The sequence below is a fragment of the Platichthys flesus genome, chromosome 10, assembly GCF_949316205.1.
Source record: "Platichthys flesus chromosome 10, fPlaFle2.1, whole genome shotgun sequence".
In the NCBI taxonomy this organism is placed as follows: domain Eukaryota; kingdom Metazoa; phylum Chordata; class Actinopteri; order Pleuronectiformes; family Pleuronectidae; genus Platichthys; species Platichthys flesus.
The window spans coordinates 22726718-22739959 of record NC_084954.1 but is presented as its reverse complement, the minus strand read 5'-3'; the positions used below and the strand labels follow the sequence as shown (position 1 = coordinate 22739959).

Genomic DNA, 13242 nt, shown 5'->3' with positions numbered 1-13242 from the left:
TTTATTTCCTCTGCAAAACAAAGAAAACCTAGATGAAAAGCTGCCAGGTAAGCCCTGGCCGTCTCTGATAAATCACCACAAAAGACAACACAAACTGCTCTAAATTCGGAAAAATCAGCATACAGGCAGTACAAGAATTTCTAGCAAACATTACTTATCAAAACAGTAAACTTGGAACAGGAGTGAACCAGTCTATTTGCTTTAAAATTATATTTCTACAACAATTAGTGGCATTATAGATTGCATTGTGACAGAAGCACAAAATATCTACATCAAAGTCTATAAATTAGGCCCAGTGTGGGGCTCTTATTGCAATTGAACATAATGATCAGGGGAGAGCGCGGACGCAGTCCCCCACTACCACAAATTATGCAGTCGAGATTCCCACATTTGGGGAATTCGCACGGGTCAGCACAACCGAAGTGCAATGGCTGAGCCTCGCCCTGGGTAAACCACCTTCATGATCATGGTATCTCCCCTGCCAGGTAAGTATGAGTTGGGTGCATTGGAGACAGGCTGTTGTATCTTAGACCCAGTTGTTAGGCTCACGGTGCCTGCCATGCATATTCACAGATCCAAAGGCCTTCAGTATCACATCATCCCCTTTTGGTGAAGGACTTGTTGGAGTGAAGCAAACACTTCTATGAAATGACATCTAATTAGTTTATCAATTTCCTTGTCTCCAGCCCTTTTATTTCCTCTACAAAACAGAGAAAGCCTAGATGAAAAGCAGCCAGGTAAGCCCTGGCCGTCTCTGATAAATCACCACAAAAGACAAAAGACAACACAAACTGCTCTAAATTCGGAAAAGAAAGGATACAGGCAGTACAAGAATTTCTAGCAAACATTACTTATCAAAACAGCAAACTTGGAACAGGAGTGAACCCGTTTATTTGCTGTAAAATTATATTTCTACCACAATCAGTGGCATTATAGAGTGCAATGTGTCGGGAGCACAAAAAATCTACATCAAAGTCTATAAAATAGGCCCAGTGTGGGGCTCTTATTACAATTGAAAATAATGATCAGGGGAGAGCGCGGACGCAGTCCCCCACTACCACAAATTATGCAGTCGAGATTCCAACATTTTGGGAATTCACACGGGTCAGCACAACCGAAGTGCAATGGCTGAGCCTCGCCCTGGGTGAACCATTTTCATTATCATGGTATCTCCCCTGCCAGGTAAGTATGAGTTGGATGCATTGGAGACAGGCTCTTGTATCTTAGACCCAGTTGTTAGGCTCACGGTGCCTGCCATGCATATTCACAGATCCAAAGGCCTTCAGTATCACATCATCCCCTTTTGGTGAAGGACTTGTTGGAGTGAAGCAAACACTTCTATTAAATGACATCTAATTAGTTTATCAATTTCCTTGTCTCCAGCCCTTTTATTTCCTCTGCAAAACAGAGAAAACCTAGATGAAAAGCAGCAAGGTAAGCCCTGGCCGTCTCTGATAAATCACCACAAAAGACAACACAAACTGCTCTAAATTCGGAAAAATCCGCATACAGGCAGTACAAAAATTTCTAGCAAACATTACTTATCAAAACAGTATACTTGGAACAGGAGTGAACCAGTCTATTTGCATTAAAATTATATTTCTACCACAATTAGTGGCATTATAGATTGCATTGGGTCAGAAGCACAAAATATCTACATCAAAGTCTATAAAATAGGCGCAGTGTGGGGCTCTTATTGCATTGAACATAATGATCAGGGGAGAGCGCGGACGCAGTCCCCCACTACCACAAATTATGCAGTCGAGATTCCCACATTTTGGGAATTCACACGGGTCAGCACAACCGCAGTGCAATGGCTTAGCCTCGCCCTGGGTGAACTACCTTCTTGATCATGGTATCTCCCCTGCCAGGTAAGTATGAGTTGGATGCATTGGAGACAGGCTCTTGTATCTTAGACCCAGTTGTTAGGCTTACGGTGCCTGCTATGCATATTCACAGATCCAAAGGCCTTCAGTTTCACATCATCCCCTTTTGGTGAAGGACTTGTTGGAGTGAAGCAAACACTTCTATGAAATTACATCTAATTAGTTTATAAATTTCCTTATCTCCAGCCCTTTTATTTCCTCTGCAAAACAGAGAAAACCTAGATGAAAAGCAGCAAGGTAAGCCCTGGCCGTCTCTGATAAATCACCACAAAAGACAACACAAACTGCTCTAACTTCGGAAAAGTCAGCATACAGGCAGTACAAGAAATTCTAGCAAACATTACTTATCAAAACAGTAAACTTGGAACAGGAGTGAACCAGTCTATTTGCTTTAAAATTATATTTCTACAACAATTAGTGGCATTATAGATTGGATTGTGACAGAAGCACAAAATATCTACATCAAAGTCTATAAATTAGGCCCAGTGTGGGGCTCTTATTGCAATTGAACATAATGATCAGGGGAGAGCGCGGACGCAGTCCCCCACTACCACAAATTATGCAGTCGAGATTCCCACATTTGGGGAATTCGCACGGGTCAGCACAACCGAAGTGCAAGGGCTGAGCCTCGCCCTGGGTAAACCACCTTCATGATCATGGTATCTCCCCTGCCAGGTAAGTATGAGCTGGGTGCATTGGAGACAGGCTCTTGTATCTTAGACCCAGTTGTTAGGCTCACGGTGCCTGCCGTGCATATTCACAGATCCAAAGGACTTCAGTATCGCATCATCCCCTTTTGGTGAAGGACTTGTTGGAGTGAAGCAAACACTTCTATGAAATTACATCTAATTAGTTTATCAATTTCCTTATCTCCAGCCCTTTTATTTCCTCTGCAAAACAGAGAAAACCTAGACGAAAAGCAGCAAGGTAAGCCCTGGCCGTCTCTGATAAATCACCACAAAAGACAACACAAACTGCTCTAAATTCGGAAAAGTCAGCATACAGGCAGTACAAGAATTTCTAGCAAACATTACTTATCAAAACAGCAAACTTGGAACAGGAGTGAACCCGTTTATTTGCTGTCAAATTATATTTCTACCACAATCAGTGGCAGAGAAAACCTAGATGAAAAGCAGCCAGGTAAGCCCTGGCCGTCTCTGATAAATCACCACAAAAGACAAAAGACAACACAAACTGCTCTAAATTCGGAAAAGTCACCATACAGGCAGTACAAGAATTTCTAGCAAACATTACTTATCAAAACAGCAAACTTGGAACAGGAGTGAACCCGTTTATTTGCTGTCAAATTATATTTCTACCACAATCAGTGGCATTATAGAGTGCATTGTGTCGGGAGCACAAAAAATCTACATCAAAGTCTATAAAATAGGCCCAGTGTGGGGCTCTTATTACAATTGAAAATAATGATCAGGGGAGAGCGCGGACGCAGTCCCCCACTACCACAAATTATGCAGTCGAGATTCCAACATTTTGGGAATTCACACGGGTCAGCACAACCGAAGTGCAATGGCTGAGCCTCGCCCTGGGTGAACCATTTTCATGATCATGGTATCTCCCCTGCCAGGTAAGTATGAGTTGGATGCATTGGAGACAGGCTGTTGTATCTTAGACCCAGTTGTTAGGCTCACGGTGCCTGCCATGCATATTCACAGATCCAAAGGCCTTCAGTATCACATCATCCCCTTTTGGTGAAGGACTTGTTGGAGTGAAGCAAACACTTCTATGAAATGACATCTAATTAGTTTATCAATTTCCTTGTCTCCAGCCCTTTTATTTCCTCTACAAAACAGAGAAAACCTAGATGAAAAGCAGCCAGGTAAGCCCTGGCCGTCTCTGATAAATCACCACAAAAGACAAAAGACAACACAAACTGCTCTAAATTCGGAAAAGTCACCATACAGGCAGTACAAGAATTTCTAGCAAACATTACTTATCAAAACAGCAAACTTGGAACAGGAGTGAACCCGTTTATTTGCTGTCAAATTATATTTCTACCACAATCAGTGGCATTATAGAGTGCATTGTGTCGGGAGCACAAAAAATCTACATCAAAGTCTATAAAATAGGCCCAGTGTGGGGCTCTTATTACAATTGAAAATAATGATCAGGGGAGAGCGCGGACGCAGTCCCCCACTACCACAAATTATGCAGTCGAGATTCCAACATTTTGGGAATTCACACGGGTCAGCACAACCGAAGTGCAATGGCTGAGCCTCGCCCTGGGTGAACCATTTTCATGATCATGGTATCTCCCCTGCCAGGTAAGTATGAGTTGGATGCATTGGAGACAGGCTGTTGTATCTTAGACCCAGTTGTTAGGCTCACGGTGCCTGCCATGCATATTCACAGATCCAAAGGCCTTCAGTATCACATCATCCCCTTTTGGTGAAGGACTTGTTGGAGTGAAGCAAACACTTCTATGAAATGACATCTAATTAGTTTATCAATTTCCTTGTCTCCAGCCCTTTTATTTCCTCTACAAAACAGAGAAAACCTAGATGAAAAGCAGCCAGGTAAGCCCTGGCCGTCTCTGATAAATCACCACAAAAGACAAAAGACAACACAATCAGTGGCATTATAGAATGCATTGTGTCGGGAGCACAAAAAATCTACATCAAAGTCTATAAAATAGGCCCAGTGTGGGGCTCTTATTACAATTGAACATAATGATCAGGGGAGAGCGCGGACGCAGTCCCCCACTACCACAAATTATGCAGTCGAGATTCCCATATTTTGGGAATTCACACGGGTCAGCACAAGCGAAGTGCAATGGCTGAGCCTCGCCCTGGGTGAACCACCTCATGATAATGGTATCTCCCATGCCATGTAAGTATGAGTTGGATGCATTGGAGACAGGCTCTTGTATCTTAGACCCAGTTGTTAGGCTCACGGTTCCTGCCGTGCATATTCACAGATCCAAAGGACTTCAGTATCACATCATCCCCTTTTGGTAAAGGACTTGTTGAAGTGAAGCAAACATTTCTATGAAATGACATCTAATTAGTTTATCAATATCCTTGTCTCCAGCCCTTTTATTTCCTCTGCAAAACAGAGAAAACCTAGATGAAAAGCAGCAAGGTAAGCCCTGGCCGTCTCTGATAAATCACCACAAAAGACAACACAAACTGCTCTAAATTCGGAAAAATCACCATACAGGCAGTACAAGAATTTCTAGCAAACATAACTTATCAAAACAGTAAACTTGGAACAGGAGTGAACCAGTCTATTTGCTTTAAAATTATATTTCTACCACAATCAGTGGCATTATAGATGCATTGTGTCTGGAGCACAAAATATCTACATCAAAGTCTATAAAATAGGCCCAGTGTGGGGCTCTTATTGCAATTGAACATAATGATCAGGGGAGAGCGCGGACGCAGTCCCCCACTACCACAAATTGTGCAGTCGAGATTCCCACATTTGGGGAATTCGCACGGGTCAGCACAACCGAAGTGCAATGGCTGAGCCTCGCCCTGGGTGAACCACCTTCATGATCATGGTATCTCCCCTGCCAGGTAAGTATGAGTTGGATGCATTGGAGACAGGCTCTTGTATCTTAGACCCAGTTGTTAGGCTCACAGTGCCTGCCATGCATATTCACAGAATCCAAAGGCCTTCAGTATCACATAATCCCCTTTTGGTAAAGGACTTGTTGGAGTGAAGCAAACACTTCTATGAAATGACATCTAATAATTGTATCAATTTCCTTGTCTCCAGCCCTTTTATTTCCTCTGCAAAACAGAGAAAACCTAGATGAAAAGCATCCAGGTAAGCCCTGGCCGTCTCTGATAAATCACCACAAAAGACAACACAGACTGCTCTAAATTCGGAAAAATCAGCATACAGGCAGTACAAGAATTTCTAGCAAACATTAACTATCAAAACAGCAAACTTGGAAAAGGATTGAACCAGTCTATTAGCTGTAAAATTATACTTCTACCACAATTAGTGGCATTATAGAGTGCATTGTGTCGGGAGCACAAAATATCTTCATCAAAGTCCAGAAAATAGGCCCAGTGTGGGGCTCTTATTGCAATTGAACATTATGATCAGGGGATAGCGCGGACGCAGTCCCCCACTACCACAAATTATGCAGTCGAGATTCCCACATTTGGGGAATTCGCACGGGTCAGAACAACCGAAGTGCAATGGCTGAGCCTCGCCCTGGGTTAACCACCTTCATGATCATGGTATCTCCCCTGCCAGGTAAGTATGAGTTGGATGCATTGGAGACAGGCTCTTGTATCTTAGACCCAGTGGTTAGGCTCACGGTGCCTGCCATGCATATTCACAGAATCCAAAGGCCTTCAGTATCACATCATCCCCTTTTGGTAAAGGACTTGTTGGACTGAAGCAAACACTTCTATGAAATGACATCTAATAATTGTATCAATTTCCTTGTCTCCAGCCCTTTTATTTCCTCTGCAAAACAGAGAAAACCTAGATGAAAAGCAGCCAGGTAAGCCCTGGCACTCTGATAAATCACCACAAAAGACAAAAGACAACACAAACTGGTCTAAATTCGGAAAAATCAGCATACAGGCAGGACAAGAATTTCTAGCTAACATTACTTATCAAAACAGCAAACTTGGAACAGGAGTGAACCCGTTTATTTGCTTTAAAATTATATTTCTACCACAATCAGTGGCATTATAGAGTGCATTGTGTCGGGAGCACAAAAAATCTACATCAAAGTCTATAAAATAGGCCCAATGTGGGGCTCTTATTGCAATTGAACATAATGATCAGGGGAGAGCGCGGACGCAGTCCCCCACTACCACAAATTATGCAGTCGAGATTCCCATATTTTGGGAATTCACACGGGTCAGCACAAGCGAAGTGCAATGGCTGAGCCTCGCCCTGGGTGAACCACCTCATGATAATGGTATCTCCCATGCCATGTAAGTATGAGTTGGATGCATTGGAGACAGGCTCTTGTATCTTAGACCCAGTTGTTAGGCTCACGGTTCCTGCCGTGCATATTCACAGATCCAAAGGACTTCAGTATCACATCATCCCCTTTTGGTAAAGGACTTGTTGAAGTGAAGCAAACATTTCTATGAAATGACATCTAATTAGTTTATCAATAACCTTGTCTCCAGCCCTTTTATTTCCTCTGCAAAACAGAGAAAACCTAGATGAAAAGCAGCCAGGTAAGCCCTGGCCGTCTCTGATAAATCACCACAAAAGACAAAAGACAACACAATCAGTGGCATTATAGAATGCATTGTGTCGGGAGCACAAAAAATCTACATCAAAGTCTATAAAATAGGCCCAGTGTGGGGCTCTTATTACAATTGAACATAATGATCAGGGGAGAGCGCGGACGCAGTCCCCCACTACCACAAATTATGCAGTCGAGATTCCCATATTTTGGGAATTCACACGGGTCAGCACAAGCGAAGTGCAATGGCTGAGCCTCGCCCTGGGTGAACCACCTCATGATAATGGTATCTCCCATGCCATGTAAGTATGAGTTGGATGCATTGGAGACAGGCTCTTGTATCTTAGACCCAGTTGTTAGGCTCACGGTTCCTGCCGTGCATATTCACAGATCCAAAGGACTTCAGTATCACATCATCCCCTTTTGGTAAAGGACTTGTTGAAGTGAAGCAAACATTTCTATGAAATGACATCTAATTAGTTTATCAATATCCTTGTCTCCAGCCCTTTTATTTCCTCTGCAAAACACAGAAAACCTAGATGAAAAGCAGCAAGGTAAGCCCTGGCCGTCTCTGATAAATCACCACAAAAGACAACACAAACTGCTCTAAATTCGGAAAAATCACCATACAGGCAGTACAAGAATTTCTAGCAAACATAACTTATCAAAACAGTAAACTTGGAACAGGAGTGAACCAGTCTATTTGCTTTAAAATTATATTTCTACCACAATCAGTGGCATTATAGATGCATTGTGTCTGGAGCACAAAATATCTACATCAAAGTCTATAAAATAGGCCCAGTGTGGGGCTCTTATTGCAATTGAACATAATGATCAGGGGAGAGCGCGGACGCAGTCCCCCACTACCACAAATTGTGCAGTCGAGATTCCCACATTTGGGGAATTCGCACGGGTCAGCACAACCGAAGTGCAATGGCTGAGCCTCGCCCTGGGTGAACCACCTTCATGATCATGGTATCTCCCCTGCCAGGTAAGTATGAGTTGGATGCATTGGAGACAGGCTCTTGTATCTTAGACCCAGTTGTTAGGCTCACAGTGCCTGCCATGCATATTCACAGAATCCAAAGGCCTTCAGTATCACATAATCCCCTTTTGGTAAAGGACTTGTTGGAGTGAAGCAAACACTTCTATGAAATGACATCTAATAATTGTATCAATTTCCTTGTCTCCAGCCCTTTTATTTCCTCTGCAAAACAGAGAAAACCTAGATGAAAAGCATCCAGGTAAGCCCTGGCCGTCTCTGATAAATCACCACAAAAGACAACACAGACTGCTCTAAATTCGGAAAAATCAGCATACAGGCAGTACAAGAATTTCTAGCAAACATTAACTATCAAAACAGCAAACTTGGAAAAGGATTGAACCAGTCTATTAGCTGTAAAATTATACTTCTACCACAATTAGTGGCATTATAGAGTGCATTGTGTCGGGAGCACAAAATATCTTCATCAAAGTCCAGAAAATAGGCCCAGTGTGGGGCTCTTATTGCAATTGAACATTATGATCAGGGGATAGCGCGGACGCAGTCCCCCACTACCACAAATTATGCAGTCGAGATTCCCACATTTGGGGAATTCGCACGGGTCAGAACAACCGAAGTGCAATGGCTGAGCCTCGCCCTGGGTTAACCACCTTCATGATCATGGTATCTCCCCTGCCAGGTAAGTATGAGTTGGATGCATTGGAGACAGGCTCTTGTATCTTAGACCCAGTGGTTAGGCTCACGGTGCCTGCCATGCATATTCACAGAATCCAAAGGCCTTCAGTATCACATCATCCCCTTTTGGTAAAGGACTTGTTGGACTGAAGCAAACACTTCTATGAAATGACATCTAATAATTGTATCAATTTCCTTGTCTCCAGCCCTTTTATTTCCTCTGCAAAACAGAGAAAACCTAGATGAAAAGCAGCCAGGTAAGCCCTGGCACTCTGATAAATCACCACAAAAGACAAAAGACAACACAAACTGGTCTAAATTCGGAAAAATCAGCATACAGGCAGGACAAGAATTTCTAGCTAACATTACTTATCAAAACAGCAAACTTGGAACAGGAGTGAACCCGTTTATTTGCTTTAAAATTATATTTCTACCACAATCAGTGGCATTATAGAGTGCATTGTGTCGGGAGCACAAAAAATCTACATCAAAGTCTATAAAATAGGCCCAATGTGGGGCTCTTATTGCAATTGAACATAATGATCAGGGGAGAGCGCGGACGCAGTCCCCCACTACCACAAATTATGCAGTCGAGATTCCCACATTCGGGGAATTCGCACGGGTCAGCACAACCGAAGTGCAATGGCTGAGCCTCGCCATGGGTGAACCACCTTCATGATCATGGTATCTCCCATGCCAGGTAAGTATGAGTTGGATCCATTGGAGACAGGCTCTTGTATCTTAGACCCAGTTGTTAGGCTCACGGTGCCTGCCATGCATATTCACAGAATCCAAAGGCCTTCAGTATCACATCATCCCCTTTTGGTAAAGGACTTGTTGAAGTGAAGCAAACACTTTAAGAAATTACATCTAATTAGTTTATCAATTTCCTTGTCTCCAGCCCTTTTATTTCCTCTGCAAAACAGAGAAAACCTAGATGAAAAGCAACCAGGTAAGCCCTGGCCGTCTCTGATAAATCACCACAAAGGACAACACAAACTGCTCTAAATTCGGAAAAATCAGCATACAGGCAGTACAATAATTTCTAGCAAACATTAACTATCAAAACAGCAAACTTGGAAAAGGATTGAACCAGTCTATTAGCTGTAAAATTATACTTCTACCACAATTAGTGGCATTATATAGTGCATTGTGTCGGGAGCACAAAATATCTTCATCAAAGTCCAGAAAATAGGCCCAGTGTGGGGCTCTTATTGCAATTGAACATTATGATCAGGGGAGAGCGCGGACGCAGTCCCCCACTACCACAAATTATGCAGTCGAGATTCCCACATTTGGGGTATTCGCACGGGTCAGCACAACCGAAGTGCAATGGCTGAGCCTCGCCCTGGGTAAACCACCTTCATGATCATGGTATCTCCCCTGCCAGGTAAATATGAGTTGGATGCATTGGAGACAGGCACTTGTATCTTAGACCCAGTGGTTAGGCTCACGGTGCCTGCCATGCATATTCACAGAATCCAAAGGCCTTCAGTATCACATCATCCCCTTTTGGTAAAGGACTTGTTGGACTGAAGCAAACACTTCTATGAAATGACATCTAATAATTGTATCAATTTCCTTGTCTCCAGCCCTTTTATTTCCTCTGCAAAACAGAGAAAACCTAGATGAAAAGCAGCCAGGTAAGCCCTGGCCGTCTCTGATAAATCACCACAAAGGACAAAAGACAACACAAACTGCTCTAAATTCGGAAAAATCAGCATACAGGCAGTACAAGAATTTCTAGCTAACATTACTTATCAAAACAGCTAACTTGGAACAGGAGTGAACCCGTTTATTTGCTGTAAAATTATATTTCTACCACAATCAGTGGCATTACAGAGTGCATTGTGTCGGGAGCACAAAAAATCTACATTAAAGTCTATAAAATAGGCCCAATGTGGGGCTCTTATTGCAATTGCACATAATGATCAGGGGAGAGCGCGGACGCAGTCCCCCACTACCACAAATTATGCAGTCGAGACTCCACATTTGGGGAATTCGCACGGGTCAGCACAACCGAAGTGCAATGGCTGAGCCTCGCCCTGGGTGAACCACCTTCATGATCATGGTATCTCCCATGCCAGGTAATTATGAGTTGGATCCATTGGAGACAGGCTCTTGTATCTTAGACCCAGTTGTTAGGCTCACGGTGCCTGCCATGCATATTCACAGAATCCAAAGGCCTTCAGTATCACATCATCCCCTTTTGGTAAAGGACTTGTTGAAGTGAAGCAAACACTTTAAGAAATGACATCTAATTAGTTTATCAATTTCCTTGTCTCCAGCCCTTTTATTTCCTCTGCAAAACAGAGAAAACCTAGATGAAAAGCAACCAGGTAAGCCCTGGCCGTCTCTGATAAATCACCACAAAGGACAACACAAACTGCTCTAAATTCGGAAAAATCAGCATACAGGCAGTACAAGAATTTCTAGCAAACATTAACTATCAAAACAGCAAACTTGGAAAAGGATTGAACCAGTCTATTAGCTGTAAAATTATACTTCTACCACAATTAGTGGCATTATAGAGTGCATTGTGTCGGGAGCACAAAATATCTTCATCAAAGTCCAGAAAATAGGCCCAGTGTGGGGCTCTTATTGCAATTGAACATTATGATCAGGGGAGAGCGCGGACGCAGTCCCCCACTACCACAAATTATGCAGTCGAGATTCCCACATTTGGGGAATTCGCACGGGTCAGCACAACCGAAGTGCAATGGCTGAGCCTCGCCCTGGGTAAACCACCTTCATGATCATGGTATCTCCCCTGCCAGGTAAGTATGAGTTGGATGCATTGGAGACAGGCTCTTGTATCTTAGACCCAGTGGTTAGGCTCACGGTGCCTGCCATGCATATTCACAGAATCCAAAGGCCTTCAGTATCACATCATCCCCTTTTGGTAAAGGACTTGTTGGAGTGAAGCAAACACTTCTGTGAAATGACATATAATAATTGTATCAATTTCCTTGTCTCCAGCCCTTTTATTTCCTCTGCAAAACAGAGAAAACCTAGATGAAAAGCAGCCAGGTAAGCCCTGGCCGTCTCTGATAAATCACCACAAAAGACAACACAAACTGCTCTAAATTCGGAAAAATCAGCATACAGGCAGTACAAGAATTTCTAGCAAACATTAATTATCAAAACAGTAAATTTGGAACAGGAGGGAACCAGTCTATTCGCTGTAAAATTATATTTCTACCACAATTAGTGGCATTATAGATTGCATTGTGTCAGAAGCACAAAATATCTAGATCAAAGTCTATAAAATAGGCCCAGTGTGGGGCTCTTATTGCAATTGAACATAATGATCAGGGGAGAGCGCGGACGCAGTCCCCCACTACCACAAATTATGCAGTCGAGATTCCCACATTTGGGGAATTCGCACGGGTCAGCACAACCGAAGTGCAATGGCTGAGCCTCGCCCTGGGTGAACCACCTTCATGATCATGGTATCTCCCATGCCATGTAAGTATGAGTTGGATCCATTGGAGACAGGCTCTTGTATCTTAGACCCAGTTGTTAGGCTCACGGTGCCTGCCATGCATATTCACAGAATCCAAAGGCCTTCAGTATCACATCATCCCCTTTTGGTAAAGGACTTGTTGAAGTGAAGCAAACACTTCTATGAAATGACATCTAATTAGTTTATCAATTTCCTTGTCTCCAGCCCTTTTATTTCCTCTGCAAAACAGAGAAAACCTAGATGAAAAGCAGCAAGGTAAGCCCTGGCCGTCTCTGATAAATCACCACAAAAGACAACACAAACTGCTCTAAATTCGGAAAAATCACCATACAGGCAGTACAAGAATTTTTAGCAAACATAACTTATCAAAACAGTAAACTTGGAACAGGAGTGAACCAGTCTATTTGCTTTAAAATTATATTTCTACCACAATCAGTGTCATTATAGATGCATTGTGTCTGGAGCACAAAATATCTTCATCAAAGTCCAGAAAATAGGCCCAGTGTGGGGCTCTTAATTCAATTGAACATTATGATAAGGGGAGAGCGCGGACGCAGTCCCCCACTACCACAAATTATGCAGTCGAGATTCCCACATTTGGGGAATTCACACGGGTCAGCACAACCGAAGTGCAATGCCTGAGCCTTGCCCTGGGTTAACCATTTTCATGATCATGGTATCTCCCCTGCCAGGTAAGTATGAGTTGGATGCATTGGAGACAGGCTCTTGTATCTTAGACCCAGTTGTTAGGCTCACGGTGCCTGCCATGCATATTCACAGAATCCAAAGGCCTTCAGTATCACATCATCCCCTTTTGGTAAAGGACTTGTTGAAGTGAAGCAAACACTGCTATGAAATGACATCTAATTAGTTTATCAATTTCCTTGTCTCCAGGCCTTTTATTTCCTCTGCAAAACAGAGAAAACCTAGATGAAAAGCAGCAAGGTAAGCCCTGGCCGTCTCTGATAAATCACCACAAAAGACAACACAAACTGCTCTAAATTCGGAAAAATCAGCATACAGGCAG

At 43.0% G+C, this 13242-nt stretch overlaps 19 non-coding genes across 19 annotated transcripts; all 19 read right to left on the bottom strand.

The window, feature by feature from the left end:
• Positions 1–329: 329 nt before the first annotated feature.
• On the bottom strand, positions 330–493 carry LOC133962747 (U1 spliceosomal RNA). The gene has a single exon (XR_009922321.1). It is a non-coding gene; the product is annotated as a U1 spliceosomal RNA (small nuclear RNA).
• Positions 494–1026: 533 nt separating this feature from the next.
• Positions 1027–1190, bottom strand: LOC133964077 (U1 spliceosomal RNA). Its single transcript, XR_009923550.1, has one exon. It is a non-coding gene; the product is annotated as a U1 spliceosomal RNA (small nuclear RNA).
• Positions 1191–1715: 525 nt separating this feature from the next.
• Positions 1716–1879, bottom strand: LOC133964074 (U1 spliceosomal RNA). Its single transcript, XR_009923548.1, has one exon. It is a non-coding gene; the product is annotated as a U1 spliceosomal RNA (small nuclear RNA).
• Positions 1880–2405: 526 nt separating this feature from the next.
• On the bottom strand, positions 2406–2569 carry LOC133963907 (U1 spliceosomal RNA). Its single transcript, XR_009923385.1, has one exon. It is a non-coding gene; the product is annotated as a U1 spliceosomal RNA (small nuclear RNA).
• A 746-nt stretch (positions 2570–3315) lies between these two features.
• LOC133964054 (U1 spliceosomal RNA) lies at positions 3316–3479 on the bottom strand. Its single transcript, XR_009923528.1, has one exon. It is a non-coding gene; the product is annotated as a U1 spliceosomal RNA (small nuclear RNA).
• A 533-nt stretch (positions 3480–4012) lies between these two features.
• LOC133964052 (U1 spliceosomal RNA) lies at positions 4013–4176 on the bottom strand. The gene has a single exon (XR_009923526.1). It is a non-coding gene; the product is annotated as a U1 spliceosomal RNA (small nuclear RNA).
• Positions 4177–4578: 402 nt separating this feature from the next.
• Positions 4579–4741, bottom strand: LOC133964105 (U1 spliceosomal RNA). Its single transcript, XR_009923577.1, has one exon. It is a non-coding gene; the product is annotated as a U1 spliceosomal RNA (small nuclear RNA).
• A 525-nt stretch (positions 4742–5266) lies between these two features.
• On the bottom strand, positions 5267–5430 carry LOC133962829 (U1 spliceosomal RNA). Its single transcript, XR_009922398.1, has one exon. It is a non-coding gene; the product is annotated as a U1 spliceosomal RNA (small nuclear RNA).
• A 527-nt stretch (positions 5431–5957) lies between these two features.
• On the bottom strand, positions 5958–6121 carry LOC133963974 (U1 spliceosomal RNA). Its single transcript, XR_009923451.1, has one exon. It is a non-coding gene; the product is annotated as a U1 spliceosomal RNA (small nuclear RNA).
• Positions 6122–6653: 532 nt separating this feature from the next.
• LOC133964104 (U1 spliceosomal RNA) lies at positions 6654–6816 on the bottom strand. The gene has a single exon (XR_009923576.1). It is a non-coding gene; the product is annotated as a U1 spliceosomal RNA (small nuclear RNA).
• A 402-nt stretch (positions 6817–7218) lies between these two features.
• Positions 7219–7381, bottom strand: LOC133964103 (U1 spliceosomal RNA). The gene has a single exon (XR_009923575.1). It is a non-coding gene; the product is annotated as a U1 spliceosomal RNA (small nuclear RNA).
• Positions 7382–7906: 525 nt separating this feature from the next.
• Positions 7907–8070, bottom strand: LOC133962817 (U1 spliceosomal RNA). Its single transcript, XR_009922387.1, has one exon. It is a non-coding gene; the product is annotated as a U1 spliceosomal RNA (small nuclear RNA).
• A 527-nt stretch (positions 8071–8597) lies between these two features.
• Positions 8598–8761, bottom strand: LOC133963973 (U1 spliceosomal RNA). The gene has a single exon (XR_009923450.1). It is a non-coding gene; the product is annotated as a U1 spliceosomal RNA (small nuclear RNA).
• Positions 8762–9293: 532 nt separating this feature from the next.
• On the bottom strand, positions 9294–9457 carry LOC133963905 (U1 spliceosomal RNA). The gene has a single exon (XR_009923384.1). It is a non-coding gene; the product is annotated as a U1 spliceosomal RNA (small nuclear RNA).
• A 526-nt stretch (positions 9458–9983) lies between these two features.
• Positions 9984–10147, bottom strand: LOC133963969 (U1 spliceosomal RNA). Its single transcript, XR_009923446.1, has one exon. It is a non-coding gene; the product is annotated as a U1 spliceosomal RNA (small nuclear RNA).
• A 534-nt stretch (positions 10148–10681) lies between these two features.
• Positions 10682–10844, bottom strand: LOC133964049 (U1 spliceosomal RNA). Its single transcript, XR_009923523.1, has one exon. It is a non-coding gene; the product is annotated as a U1 spliceosomal RNA (small nuclear RNA).
• Positions 10845–11370: 526 nt separating this feature from the next.
• Positions 11371–11534, bottom strand: LOC133962736 (U1 spliceosomal RNA). The gene has a single exon (XR_009922310.1). It is a non-coding gene; the product is annotated as a U1 spliceosomal RNA (small nuclear RNA).
• Positions 11535–12061: 527 nt separating this feature from the next.
• On the bottom strand, positions 12062–12225 carry LOC133963987 (U1 spliceosomal RNA). Its single transcript, XR_009923463.1, has one exon. It is a non-coding gene; the product is annotated as a U1 spliceosomal RNA (small nuclear RNA).
• Positions 12226–12751: 526 nt separating this feature from the next.
• On the bottom strand, positions 12752–12915 carry LOC133964078 (U1 spliceosomal RNA). The gene has a single exon (XR_009923551.1). It is a non-coding gene; the product is annotated as a U1 spliceosomal RNA (small nuclear RNA).
• Between the last annotated feature and the right edge of the window lie 327 nt (positions 12916–13242).